The 15,892-nt window shown below is 43.3% G+C and overlaps 1 protein-coding gene across 1 annotated transcript in view; it reads right to left on the minus strand.

Annotated features, from left to right (window-relative positions):
- eif4e3 (eukaryotic translation initiation factor 4E family member 3) overlaps positions 1-15,892 on the minus strand; it is a 54,528-nt gene that overhangs the window by 34,389 nt on the left and 4,247 nt on the right. The gene's annotated exons all lie outside the window — the stretch shown is intronic.

Raw genomic sequence — 15,892 nt, forward strand, 5'->3', positions numbered from 1 at the left:
ATCACCATTTTGTAGACAACTATCACCCAACCTTACCAATTACAAAATAAATGCAGATTCCATCCTTATTCCTGGAATCAATCCAAGAAATTTCCCCCACACTTTTCTCAGACATCCTTTCTAATGCTCATAATTGAAAGCAATTTCATAGTTGCGGCTTAACCAGTGCATAACAATAATCTCCTTGTTTTAATTCTTTATGCCTCTATTTATATAGGGCAAAAACTCTTCCTCAATTTGTTCTGCCAGTCTCTCACTCACTGGGATAGTTGTACATCAACTCGTATTTCAATGTTTAATCTCACCAGATACACTGACTACCATCATTCACTCATTCATTCATTCTGGGAAATACATTGGCCTGCATCCTCCTGTTCCCCACACTCTTTCAGGTCCACATTCCTCCATCCTCTTTACAATCCAACAAATACGTTTTTTGTCTCTCCAAGTTCTTTCCACCAAAATGCATCTTTACAATTTTTAGCATTGAATTTCATCTATCACATCGCTGTTCAAATACACTAGCCTTTGTATATGTTGCAATTCTGTTACAATGTTCCCATTGTTTACTATACTTACATGCTGTGTCTTATCTGTAATAATGATAATAATGGATGGGATTTATATAGCGCCTTTCTAATACTCAAGGCGCTTTACATCACATTATTCATTCACTCCTCAGTCACACTCGGTGGTGGTAAGCTACTTCTGTAGCCACAGCTGCCCTGGGGCAGACTGACAGAAGCGTGGCTGCCAATCTGCGCCTACGGCCCCTCCGACCACCACCAATCACTCACACACATTCACACACAGGCAAAGGTGGGTGAAGTGTCTTGCCCAAGGACACAACGACAGTATGCACTCCAAGCGGGATTCGAACCGGCTACCTTCCGGTTGCCAGCCGAACACTTAGCCCATTGTGCCATCTGTCGTCCCTGTATAAATAAAGATTTTGCCATGCACATTCATGTCGATATTTGATAAATACATTATCAAAAACAGAAGTGGTCCCAATCTTGACCTTTGAAGGAACACTGTAGTTCATTCTCCAGACCAAAAGCTACAATTTGCAACGTTTTGCCCTTCAGACAAGGTTTGTATCCTGGCTTCCATTATCATATGGTAATCTGAGGGTTTCAAGATATGCTAATATATATTTACTGTAGTAAACAACTTCTGAAAATCAAGAGATACCATGTCCTACATTGCCTTGCCGAATCCTGTCAACGATTCAGGGTAGCCAAACATAATTTGCCTTTGCCCATTTTCGTCTGGCATTCCTTTCTTCATTCTGGTTCCTCAAGGTACCCCAAAACCCTCTCCCAAGCACCAATTGTTCCTGCAAGCTTCTGGGGTCAAAAGTAACCTGTGCTTGCTGGGTTTGTCCTTGTATCTCTCTTTGAACACAATTTAAACTTAGAACATTAGCTAAAAGCAGTGGCTTCAACTGCTTATAGGGTACTGACATGGATAGAAAATTGGTTGGCAGGCAGGAAACAAAGAGTAGGAATTAACGGGTCCCTTTCAGAATGGCAGGCAGCGACTAGTGGGGTACCACAAGGCTCGGTGCTGCGACTGCAGCTATTTACAATATACATTCATGATTTGGATGACAGGATTAAAAGTAACATTAGCAAATTTGCAAATGACACAAAATTGGGTGGCAGTGTGAACTGTGAGGAGGATGCTATGAGAATGCAGGGTGACTTGGACAGGTTGAGGGAGTGGGCAGATGAAGTTTAATGCAGATAAATGTGAGGTTATCCACTTTGGTAGCAAAAACAGGAAGGCGGATTACTATCTAAATGGCGTCAAGTTGGGAAAAGGGGAAGTACAACAGATCTGGGGGTCCTTGTTCATCAGTCAATTAAAGTAAGCATGCAGGTACAGCAGGCAGTGAAGAAAGCAAATGGCATGTTGGCCTTTATAACAAGAGGAATCAAATATAGGAGCAAAGAGGTCCTTCTGCAGTTGTACAGGGCCTTAGTGAGACCACACCTGGAGTATTGTGTGCAGTTTTGGTCCCCTAATTTGAGGAAGGACATTCTTGCTATTGAGGGAGTGCAGTGTAGGTTTACAAGGTTAATTCCCGGGATGGCGGGACTGTCATATGTTGATAGCATGGAGTGGCTGGGCTTGTATACTCTGGAATTTAGAAGGATGAGAGGGTATCTTATTGAAACATATAAGATTATTAAGGGTTTGGACACACTGGAGGTAGGAAAATGTTCCCAATGTTGGGGGAGTCCAGAACTAGGGGACAGTTTCAGAATAAGGGGTAAGCCATTTAAAACGAAGATGAGGAAAAACATTTTCACACAGAGGGTTGTGAATCTGCGACATTTTTTGCCTCAGAAGGCAGTGGAGGCCAATTCTCTGGATGCTTTCAAGAGAGTTAGATAGAGCTCTTAAAGTTAGCAGTCAGGGGATATGGGGAGAAGGAAGGAACGGGGTACTGATTGAGGATGATCACCCGTGATATTTGACTCAGCATTGAAATTTGACAAGTCAATGCCGTGGTAAAAGCTAGCTTCTTTCAGCTTCAGATGATAGCTAAAATAAAACAATTCCTCCAGTTTGATGACCTCGAAAAGATCATCCACACATTTATCTCCTCCCGCCTCAATTACTGCAACTCCCTCTACACAGGCATCAGCCAATCTTCCGTTTGGCAGCGAGACTCCTGACGGGCACCTGAAAAAGGGACATCACCCCGATCCTGACCTCTCTCCACTGGCTCCCTGTGCGGTTCCGAATAAATTTCAAGATCCTCCTTTATGTCTACTAAGCTCTTAATGGGCTTGCCCCCACCTACGTCAAAAGTCTGCTGTAGGTGGGGGCAAGCCCACCTCCAGGTCCCTCAGATTGGCCGACTTGGAGTTACTGAACATCCCGCGGTCTAGGCATAAGCTCAGGGGCGACCGCGCCTTTGCAGTTGCAGCTCCTAGAACAGCATCCTTCTTCCCATCAGAACTGCCCCCTCCATCGACTCCTTTAAGTCGAGACTTAAAACTCATCTCTACTCCCAAGCCTTTCTTGATGTCCTCTGAGCGAGGGCTATATGTATGTAGTGATGCTTGTATTTAATCTATGAAACACTGTTGTATAACGTTAGTGCCTCCACCAATGTAAAGTGCTTTGGCCAACGAGAGTTGTTTTTTTAAATGTGCTATTTAAATAAAAGTGACTTGACTTGACCCATAATCACAGTGAATGGCAGTGCTGGCTCGAAGGGCCAAATGGCCTACTCTTGCACCTATTGTCTATTTGCTTTCTATGAAAATCCTTCAGTAGTGACTATTCAATGTTACTGAATGGTGGGGATTCCCAAAATCAATATCTTATAACAACCAGTGTTAGAAAAGGGGAAGAGCACATCACAAAACATTAGTAGATCCATGTGGAGACTTTTTCAAAGCCAGCAATGCATACCATCACATTGCTGAAGAGTGCAAAATTCAGGCAAATTCTAGGGTGGAATTCTTTAGCTTACACGGTTCCCATTTGTGTATGTACTGTCACAGAATTTCAAGTCCCAAAATAGGTGTACGTTTTCCAACACTTCCACCTTCTGTTTTACTATAGGAAAGAACATCGATTGATTACAAACTTGATTTGTTGGTGAAGGATGTTACACAGAACAATGTTGCACAGGAACAAGCCCTTCGGTCCACAATGCTTGTGTCGAATATGATGCCAAGTTGAACTAATCTCCTCTGCCTGCACATGATCCATCGTCCCCCATTTCCTGTATGTCCATGGGCCTATTTAAAAGTCTCAAATGCCACTGTGTTAATACATCTCTGGATGCAGGAAAGTGTGAGTGGTCGTCTTTTTGAATCAATGCCGTTCCTGTGCTCCAATTATGGGATTGGGATAGGAGGATAAATAAATTCCATCTGATGAAAGATCATTTCTCCTCACAAGTTATGCCTTACATGCATTGTACTGCATTTTCTGATGACATTCTCCAAAGACCTGCCCTTGGTTTTATATTTCAAAAGTGCCGTGCTGATTTTATACATTTATCATAGCATTGTCCATATTTTATCATTTAATTTATTCCATTTCTAGATGTAACGGTAATTTAATGGATAACATTAGCAAGACCATTAGATATACACGTAATAACTTTCTCTCGCGATCCTGCATTCACACAATGCTTCACACAATTTCCTGTCAACAATGATAATATTCAGCATGTAATTACACCTCGTGACAGACTCATTAAGATAATCCATGATTCACATCTGCTAGTTTTGTCTTAGCAGCTCCTCAGAATTATATATTCAAACTATAAACTGTCATTTGCTTTTACAATAAATCAGTTGAAATTAATAAATGATGCTGTGGCAAAAACAGGACAATAAATCCTAACACCCAACCTACTTTACTTTGAGTCTAAAGAAGGGTCTCGACCCAAAATGTCACCTATTCCTTTTCTCCAGAGATGCTGCCTGACCCTCTGAGTTACTCCAGCATTTTGTGTCTATCTTCAGTGTAAAATAGCAGCTGCAGTTTCTTCCTACACATACTAATTTAACTTTATCTTGGTGATACTTTTCAAGTAGATCTTTGATTAGTCACGCTATTCATTTTGTTTTACAGTACTTATACCAATAGTGGAAACTCATGAGCAAGCACTGAATGGGCAGGAATAATTTATTGCTAATTAGGAGCCACTGCTGTAATTGGCAACGTGTCATCTTGGGTTAGATGGCTAGATTCAAGGAGCTGTTTGCTAATCACTCATCTGGCAACCTTCGACCTGCTCTCTCACCGAAGCCAGTTCCACATTATGCCACTAGGAGTAAAGAATTACCTGGCATTAGTATCGGTGGGCAAGTGGGCAGCATTCAGTGCATCTGAAAGGCACTTTTACTGCACCAGCGGTGCGAGCCCTCTAGCACAGTAAGACCCTGAAATAGAATAAAGTAGATGCCCAGTCGGAGGAGGAGCTCGATTACCTGATTTTGTTAAATCCCATTTAATATCATAATAATGTATTCTCATTGATTACTAAACCCCATTTAATATTACAACATCTATGTATATCAAACTTATTTAGCTAACAAAGAGTTAAACATTTCTCAACTGCATAACTTGATAAACAAAAGCAAAATAAAGTAAAACTCCATAAAAAATGTACTGCAATGGCATTTTGGTATTATTTTAAAATTCTGTAGCAGGGAAAGCTGTCTCTCAGAGCTCTCCTGGTGCCCCTTACATCTTGTTTACCTCTAAAGATGGGAGGGACTGGAAAAAGAGGGACAAAAAGTGAAAATAGTTGCAATGATCTTGTTTATTCTTAGATTAACTATGTTCAAGCCAAACATTGAACTGCAAACACTGGCTCAAAATACGAGCCGAGGTCATATTTTCCGCAATTTTATACTCCACCCTATAATTTATTCATTATAATGTGGTATAGATTTTCAGTTATTTTCATATATTACATTAAGTTTACATTGATGTAGCATGCCATAGCCTGAAAGCTTACCCAAAACCATCCAACAATCAGTTTGTAAACAGATAAGAAATTGAGTAGAACTATAAGAAATCATGTCTCCTATACATCCTTTCCCTGCCCAGCATATCATCGCTTCTTGAAAATGGAGGCATATGACAGATTTAAGCAGTCAGGATGAAGTGAATCGCTCCACGAATATAAGTAGTATGGGACAATACGCAAGAACATAATCAGAAGGGCAGAAAAAGAACATGAAACAGAGCTGGCGGGCAAGGTAAAGCAAAACCCTAAGAGATTTTACAAGTATATTAAGAGTAAAAAAGTGGCGAGGGAATTAATAGGTCCACTTAAAGATCAGCATGGCTGTCTTTGTGTAGAGTCACACGAGATGAGCAGATATTAAGAGAATTTTTACTAAGATCATGGCAGTTTAGGAATTGAGGCATGGGTGTTCTAATGTCTTAAGATTAGATATGGATGGTTTTAAAGCACGTTAAAGTGGCAGCATTTCTAACTATTGGATTGAAAGTATTGTAGCGGCAGATTTTTATATCGTTCAAGAGATTACTCCCTCTAGCCGCTAAGTGGACTACATGGTTAAGGGGAATGTTGTTATACACACGTGAGCTCTCCGTTGGGGACCTTTAGAGCTTCTTCACAGATACATTTTCAAAACAGTCTTTTGATTAATAGATTCTTTATTGTTGATGAAAAACAATAAGGTACACCCAAACTTCTTCCGACTCATACACTATAATCTTCATTGTACTCCAGCATATCGCTTTAAAGGTTAGAAACTCCCAGTGTCTCTGTTACGCTTCGCATGGTTAAAGGGTATACCTTCCCCATGCTGGTCCAAAACTAAACTAAAAACTAAGCTTCTGCGCAAAAAAAGTAGCTCCTAACACGCCCTAAAATACGTCATAAATCCCACCCACAATATAACGGGCAGTCTAAAATTTAAAGACACGTGCCGTAATTAATGACACACAAAACAAGCCAAATGGCTACTACAAGTATCAAAACAGTTTTGATCTTGATGGTGCAAAAAAGCAGAAGGAACTTAAATTCAGCAAACCGCCTGTTTGTAAAGTGTCAATACCCAAGATATGCTGAAAACAATACCAATACTGCATTTTCATTTTATTCTGGAGAAATTTCCAATGGAACCAAACTCCTTGAGAACGTCTGAATATTACATAATAATTAGGTGCTTCTAAAGTGCCCAATCATAGACAAAATAAGTTAATCATGTTTGTTTTATTTAAAAAAAATTGAATAATTTGCTTTTCGCTCTTAATTCTGAGGGTAATTGGGTTTGTCATCTGTGTAATTTTCAAGACCACACCTCACGTGAAATAAACTCTTGCTAAAGCTTAGTATATTATTTGTTTCCATTACTTAAAAATAAATGGAATTCTTGCATCGCATCTTGCTACGAGACCAAACTTTAACACCGGGGTCATCGTTCAAGTTCAAGTGAGTTTATTGTCATGTGTCCCAGTATAGGACAATGAAATTCTTGCTTTGCTTAAGCACACAGAAAATAGTAGGCATTTACTACAAAACAGATAAATGTGTCCATATACCATGATATAAATATATACACACATGAATAAATAAACTGGTAGTGCAAATAACAGAAAGTGGTTGCTAATAATCAGAGTTTTGTCCGAGCCAGGTTTAATAGCCTGATGGCTGAGGGGAAATAGCTAATCCTGAACCTGGTTGTTGCAGTCTTCAGGATCCTGTACCTTCTACCTGAAGGTAGCAAGGAGATGAGTGTGTGGCCAGGATGGTGTGGGTCTTTGATGATACTGCCAGCCTTTTTGAGGCAGCGACTGCGATAAATCCCTTCGATGGAAGGAAGGTCAGAGCCGATGATGGACTGGGCAGTGTTTACTACTTTTTGTCGTCTTTTCCTCTCCAGGGCGCTCAAATTGCCGAACCAAGCCACGATGCAACCGGTCAGCATGCTCTCGACTGTGCACCTGTAGAAGTTAGAGAGTCTTCCTTGACAATCCGACTCTCCGTAATCTTCTCAGGAAGTAGAGGCGCTGATGAGCTTTTTTGATAATTGCGTTAGTGTTCTCGGACCAGGAAAGATCTTCAGAGATGTGCACGCCCAGGAATTTGAAGTTCTTGACCCTTTCAACCATCGACCCGTTGATATAAATGGGGCTGTGGGTCCCCCTCCTACTCCTTCCAAAGTCCACAATCAGTTCCTTGGTTTTGCTGGTGTTGAGGGCCAGGTTATTGCGCTGGCACCATATGGACAGTTGCTCGATCTCTCTTCTGTACTCTGACTCATCCCCATCAGTGATACGCCCCACAATAGTGGTGTCGTCAGCGAACTTGATGATGGAGTTCGCACTGTGGTTCGCTACGCAGTCATGGGTATAGAGTGAGTACAGCAGGGGGCTGAGCTCGCAGCCTTGAGGTGCTCCCGTGCTGATTGTTATTGAGGCTGACACATTTCCACCAATACGAACAGACTGTGGTCTGTGGACGAGGAAGTCGAGGATCCAGTTGCAGAGGGTTGCGCAGAGACCCAGTTCTGTGAGTTTGGTAACCAGTTTGGAGGGGATGATTGTGTTAAATGCCGAGCTGTAATCAATGAATAACAGCCTGACATATGAGTTTTTGTTGTCCAAGTGGTCCAGTGCGGAGTGGAGGGCCAGCGAGATCGCATCCACCGTTGATCTGTTGTGGCGGTACGCGAACTGCAGTGGGTCCAGGTTTTTGTCGATGTAGGAGTTGATTTGCTCCATGATCAACCTCTCAAAGCACTTCATCACCACCGGCGTTAGTGCCACTGGTCAATAGTCATTGAGGCATGTCACCTTACTCTTCTTGGGCACCGGTATAATTGATGCCCTTTTAAAGCAGGTGGGGACCTCAGACCTCAGAAGTGAGAGGTTGCAAATGTCCGTAAAAACTCCCGCCAGTTGGTCCGCACAGGTTTTTAGAACACGGCCGGGTATACCATCAGGTCCAGGTGCTTTTCAGGGGTTCACCCCTCTGAAGGATTTCCTGACATCGGCCTCTGTGACTGAGATGCCATCGCAGCGAATGGGGGATCGGGAAGGCACATCAGTATTCTCCCTGTCAAAGCGTGCGTAAAACGCATTGAGCTCGTCAGGGAGTGATGTTACACCGGCATTCGAGCTGCCTCCTGGTTTTGCCTTGTAGGAGGTGATTGCATTCAGACCCTGCCACAGCTGCCGAACATCTGTCTCGTCCTCCAGTTTGGAGCAGAAGTCCCTTTTGGCCTTACCAAGGTCGTATCTGGTCTTCATGTAGGCCACTGTATCATTGGAGGTGAATGCCCTGTGTCTGGACATCAGGAGAGTGCGGATCTCAAAGTTCATCCAAGGTTTCTGATTGGGAAACACTCGGAAGGTTTTTGAAGCACACATAAACACTGCTATGTAACTTCCTGCATATACTAGAGAGCCTTGCTGGAGAGATAAACTGCCCAAACCCCTCATAATCTCAGGTATCCTGTAGAATTTCCACCCAGCAACATGAATTGGAGCTATCATTATTTGGTAAGAAGCCAGCAGACAGCTGTTTCAGCTCAATTTGCAGTTACTGCTGCTCGTACACATATCTAAATTCATTGTATCTTATACAATAGAGAGAATAGGAACCAGAAGGAAACAAATCGCTAACAGGAAACTGATCCCTTTACTATTTATAGCATAATATAACCAAGGGATCAGGCTGCATTGTCTAGGATTGTAAATCCATTTGTAATTTCACAAGGAAAGAATCAAGAACAGGTAAAATGCAAAATACCTTAAATACCTGCAGTAACCACTGATAGCTGAACTACAGCTGACAAATGCAAATCGGGCATAGAAGATTCTTGATTCATTGCATTGATTCTTCAGGAACAGACAATAAATTAGCTCCATTTGTCCATATTGTCCAAATGTCTGTGATAAATGTGCGTGGTACAAGAGATGAGGTCTGTAGTGCACCTAACGTTGTAGTGTACTGACGGAATTATCTGTCAAGCATGGAAGCGGATTACTATTATTTTCTGGGTTTCCCTTAACTCTTTTCACAATTATTTTAAACCTTGCAAAATGTCTGCAGGTTCAAAATACCTGGGGTATCTGGGCACAGCAACAAATAACATTAGATTTTATGATGATTTTTGAACAAAATAAATGCATGGAGCATTGGCAGTGTAAATAGTTATTCTTCAACATGCTGTGTCTACTATGCATGATAGATGACATGAAACATTATTATTTTATATTTGAACAAAAGGATCTATGGTGCAGGGTTGGTACATTCCAAGGAGCTCAGAACATTCATGCTGATTTCTGCCTGTTTACATCCATTCTTGGATATGGTAAATAAAATTGTTAGGAAATTGTAAAGTAAATATAGAATTGGGAAATGTTGCATGCAATTTCCCAATTCCTGCCCCATTGGAAATTCCGCCCAAGCCAAAGACGAAAATCTAATGGTGAGATGAATAAACAATCGAATCGTCCAACCAGATCAATAGCATGAAGAAAGTCAAGAAACTGTTACCAATTATTAAATTCCAGATTTATGGGTATCAAAATAAATTGCAAGGATACCACACATTTTATGGTTGATGACCTGAACTCCTTTCATGCACGATTTGAGGTGGGCAATAACACCCCTAGCTCGCCGGCTAACAACAACACCGTCAGCACGCTGGCTAGCGAGGCTGGAGTGAGGCACACGGCTGGGGATGTGCACACATTCACGGTGTCCAACCACGACAGATACAGATAAGATGGCGCCTGCCCGTAGCGACATTTTGCCAGCAGCTCAACAGAAGAGAATTATTTATAATTTCACTCAACTCAAGCTGGAGGATGAGACGGATGTTCGGCAACTGTGACAGGGCTTGAATGCCATTACCTCCCAATAGGCGAAATCAGGACGCAGCTCAATTGATAGCGAAGCATTACTCCCCGACGAGCTCAATGCGTTTTACGCACGCTTTGATAGGGAGAACACTGATGTGCCTTCCCGAGCCCCCGTGATGGTATTTCAGTCAGTCACAGAGGCCGACGTCAGAAGATTCTTCAGGGGGGTGAACCCTCGGAAATCGCCTGGACTGGATGGTATACCCGGCCGTGTTCTAAAAACACGTGCGGACCAACTGCCTGGAGTTTTTACGGACATTTTCAACCTCTCACTTCTGAGGTCTGAGGTTCGCACCTGCTTTAAAAGGGCATCAATAATACCGGTGCCCAAGAAGAGCAAGTTGACGAGCCTCAATGACTATAGACAAGTGGCACTAACGACTGTGGTGATGAAGTACTTTGAGAGGTTGATTATGGCGCAAATCAACTCATACCTCGAGAAGAACCTCGACCCACTGCAGTTCGTTTACTGCCACAACAGATCAACAGTGGATACGATCTCACTGGCTCTCCATTCCGCTCTGGACCACTTGGACAACAGAAACTCATATGTCAGGCTGTTATTCATTGACTACAGCTCGGCGTTTAACAACATCATCTCCTCCAAGCTGGTTACCAAACTCTCAGAACTGGATCTCTGCGCATCCCTCTGCAATTGGATCCTCGACTTCCTCATCCACAAACTACAGTGCGTATTGGTAGAAATGTGTCATCCTCGATAACAATCAGCACGGGAGCACCTCAAGGCTGCATGCTCAGCCCCCTGCTGTACTCACTCTATACTCATGACTGTGTAGCTGGACATAGTGCGAACTCCATAATCAAGTTCGCCAACAACACCACTGTTGTGGGACGAATCACTGATGGTGACGAGTCAGAGTATAGAAGTGAGATCAAAAATGGACCAAATCGTGCCAGCACAATAACCTGGCTCTCAACACCAGCAAAACCAAGGAACTGATTGTGGACTTTGGAAAGTGTAGGATAGGGACCCACAATCCCATTTATATCAACGGAACAATGGTGGAAAGGGTCAAGAACTTCAAATTCCTGGGCGTGCATATTTCCGAATATCTTTCCTGGTACCAGCACACTGATGCAATTATAAAGAAAGCACATCAGCGCCTCTACTTCCTGAGAAGATTTCGGAGAGTCGGTATGTCAAAGAGAACTCTCTCGAACTTCTACAGGTGGACAGTCGTGAGCATACTGACTGGTTGCATCGTGGCTTGGTTCGGCAACTTGAGCGTCCAAGAGCGGAAAAGGATGCAGAAAGTGGTGACCACTTCATCGGCTCTGACCTCCCCACCATCGAAAGGATCTATTGCAGTCGCTGCCTCAAAAAGGCTGCCAACATCATCAAGGACCCACACAATTCTGGCCACACACTCATCTCTCCACTGCCATCAGGTAGAAGGTACAGGAGCCTGAAAACTGGTACATCCAGGTTCAGGAACAGCTTCTTCCCCACAGCCATCAGGCTATTAAACTCGCCATCAAACAAACTCTGAACTATAACAGCCTATTGCACTTCATCTTTTTATTTATGTGTGTATATATATGGTCTCTCTATATAGACACACTGAACTGTTCCGTATTTATGCTTACAATACTCTGTTGTGCTGCAGCAAGCAAGAATTTCATTGTCCTATCTGGGACACATGACAATAAACTCTCTTGACTTGACTAGAGGGGGGCTCTGACGCGTGTGAACATGAGGAAAGCTGTAGGCCCAGATGGTATATCTGGGAGAGTACTAAAGTCTTGTGCTAATCAGCTAGCTCCAGTATTCACCACAATATTCAACCTTTCCCTAGCCAAGTCCATGGTCCTTACCTGCTTCAAGAGATCCACTATTGTACCAGTGCCTAAGAATGCCTCTCCAGCCTGCTTGAATGACTACCGACCGGTGGCCCTCACCTCAGTGGTCATGAAATGCTTCGAGAGGCTGATCAAGGACTACATCTGCGCCTTCCTCCCTTGCACCATGGATCTGCTGCAATTCGCATACCGTCCAAACAGATCCACGGATGATGCGGTCTCCCAGGTTTTGCACATCACTCTCTCTCACCTTAACAGCCAGAAGAGGGGCTATGTGAGGCTGCTGTTCATTGATTTCAGTTCAGCTTTCAACATTATAGCCCCCAAAAGACTTGCTGATAAGCTGCTGGAACTGGGGCTGACCACTCCCGTGTGCCTGGGTCCTGGACTTTCTGACCGCCAGGCCCCAGGCGGTCAAGATGGGTAGACATACCCCCAACCCCCTCACCCTGAACACAGGATCCCCCCAGGGTGCGTCCTCAGCCCCCTACTGTGCTCCCTGTTCACACATGACTGTGTGGCCAGGTTCAGCTCCAACTCCATCATTAAGTTTGCAGGTGACAAGTGGTGGTGCGGCTGATCTCCGATAACGATGAGAAGGCCTACCTGGAGGAGGTGGCTGACCTGGCACTCTGGTGTCAAAATAACAGCCTCCTCTTGAATGTCACAAAAACTAAGCAGCTGTTTGTGGACTTTAAACAGGCACAACAACCGAGGACGTACACGCCACTGGGGATTAATGGGACTACCGTGGATAGGGTGAGCAGCTTTAAATACCTGGGAGTCCACATCACAGAGGATCTGACATGGACAACACACACTGCCGCACTGGTGAGAAAGGCAAGGCAGCGCCTTACCACCTCAGGCAGCTGAGGAAATTCAGTGTCTCTCTGAGAATCCTTCAATCCTTCTACTCTGGTGCTGTAGAAAGTATCCTAACCGGAAACATCTCTATCTGGTTTGGCAACAGCTCTGCCCAGGACAGGAAGACTCTGCAGAGAGTAGTGCGTTTGGCCGAACGCAGCACAGGATCTACGCTACCCCCCCTGCAGAACCTATACATTAGGAGGTGCAGATCCAGAGCCAGCAAGATCATGAAGGACCCTACCACCCCAGCAACGGACAGTTCCAGCTGCTACGGTCAGGCAAGCGCCTCCGCTGTCATGCTGCGAAAACAGAGAGGATGGAGTTTCTATCCACAGGCCATCAGGACTGTAAACTCTGATCTCACCAGGGCATAGATACTGTTGTGTCTTCCTTTTTTAATGTAAATACTGGTTCTGTTTTGTCCTGTTGTTTTGCACAGTGCCACAAGCATTGCCACTTTCATTTCACTGTACATCTTGTATGTGTATGTGACAAATAAAGTTGACTTGATTGGATCTAACTAAACTACACAAAGAATGCTGCATGTCCTTTATATCAACATTGTTTGTTGAACCAATATTGTACCCAGCAAAGTCAACATTTGTTCTATTTATATAATATTCATCAAGTAAACTTGTCATTCATGTTTCTAAATGGAGAAAAGTTTAGTTTGGAGAACGTCTGCCGCAGAACCTTCACATTCGGCGCTGAAACTGCCTATGAGATCCGCACCCTTCTGATGACCAGACACCGGGCATTCATGTCTGAAGGTACCGAGGACTACAAGAAGTCCAGATACGACCTTAGTAAGGTCATCAAAAAGGCCAAAAGGGACTTATGCTCCAAGCTGGAGGATGAGACGGATGTTCGACAGCTGTGGCGGGGCCTGAATGCAATCATCTCCTACAAGGCGAAATCAAGAGGCAGCTCACATGTCAGTGAAATATCACTCCCTGACGAGCTCAATGCGTTGTACGCACACTTTGATAGGGAGAACACTGATGTGCCTTCTCGAGCCCCCATTCGCTGTGATGGTATGTCAGTCACGGTTACAGAGGTCGACGTCAGAAAATCCTTGGGAGGGGTGAACCCTCGGAAATGCGCATGGTCCTGATGGTATACCCGATCATGTTCTAAAAAACTGGCTGGAGTTTTTACAGACATTTTCAACCCCTCACTTCTGAGGTCTGAGGTTCCCGCCTGCTTTAAAAGGCCATCTTGCAGAGACTGAGTGAGGCACACCACGTCCGGGTTTTATAGTCCCTCCCCCCTCCCACCAGCAGGGGCAGCAGAGAATGGTAACATTTTTAAAAACATTAATATCTCTCTGATTTTTCATCGATGGGAAAAATCCTCTGGTCCATTCCAGCGGAGGGGGGCTCTGAGCGAGGTGGCCACAAACGACGGCCGTAAGTGGTGGCGTTCTCTCGGAAATCACATCGCAGTGAATCAAAAGCAGTCAAGGTCTTACTTTTAGTAATATAGATAGATATATACTCTGATCTGTTCTGTATTTATTTATGCCTACTATATTCTGTTGTACTGAAGCAAAGCAAGAATTTCATTGTCCTATCTTGGACACTTGACAATAAACTCTCTTGAATCTCTCCTCTCTATTTGGTGTGATGATACTGAGGGAACATTCAATTCAAAGTTGACTGGGTTTAATATAAACATCAGTCTGACTCAGAGACAATATGCTTTATCAGTATACAGCCAAGCTTAAATACTACATCTTTCCAATACTTAAAAATCAGCATATATAACTATCTGAACCATTGTGTTCCTCCAGCATTTTCTCAAATACATATGTGTCTTTTTACTATACTGGAGAGATTTTGAGGAACAAGACTATTATTCAGTTTTTTACACCAATACCCTGCTGCCTCACCTGCTGAGTTTCTCCATCATTTTTGTCTACCTTCGATTTTCCCGCATCTGTAGTTCCTTCTTAAACAGTACCTAGTCTTGTACACTTTCTTCCAACTTGGAAAAATCGTTACCGGGAATTTGTCATTATCTTGAAGTCAATTTCATTTCAATGCTACGGTAACCATTCCCTCTTGTAGGCTTCAATTTTGCTTACAAAATAACAATGTGGCTGTTCAAAACTATAGGCTAAAGGTTTATCAAAACAAAAATTTCCCAGGTTATCCTCAAATCAAATAAGGAGTCTGTTGGGAATCTGGTTTCATGCATCTTCCAAAGAAACTAGTGCAGCACACTCTCTCTCTCTCTCTCTCAATCATGCCCTGAATTGCTCAGTCATGTGCCTCCAGCAGTTTGAATGTGTGACCTGATTAAAAAGATGCAGGTGGGGGTGGGTTTGGAATGAGAATCCAATCACAAAAACTTTCCCACTTCAATACAATCAAAACATACACACGGACATCAGTAATAGAAGGTCCTATGGCCTTAAGCCCAAAGATCTTATAGCGGAGCAAGATAGGCTACTCCTGCGAAATGCAATGGGCTGACGTGTAGTACGCTACGGAGGGGATCCTGGGCATTTTTCCCCGCCCATTTTAGTAACCGGAGCCTACCTGACCCAACCCGACTCGCAGTGTAATCAATGTTGCGGGGCAACAGTTTGAGTGTGTGATATAGGGTTAGATTTATAATTCTGTCAGTTCATACTTCTTGTCATTAATAAAATTTGACACTGGTAATTGTCTTTTTTAATGTTTTTTAAATCATTTCTTTTTAAATGGCTCACAAGCAGTGTTTGAGTTGATTTTGTAGTAACCGGAGCCGACCCGACTCGCAGGGTAATTGACATTGCGGGGGAAGTTTTTGTGCGTGATATAGGGTTAGA

This window comes from Amblyraja radiata, chromosome 18 (genome assembly GCF_010909765.2).
Source record: "Amblyraja radiata isolate CabotCenter1 chromosome 18, sAmbRad1.1.pri, whole genome shotgun sequence".
In the NCBI taxonomy this organism is placed as follows: domain Eukaryota; kingdom Metazoa; phylum Chordata; class Chondrichthyes; order Rajiformes; family Rajidae; genus Amblyraja; species Amblyraja radiata.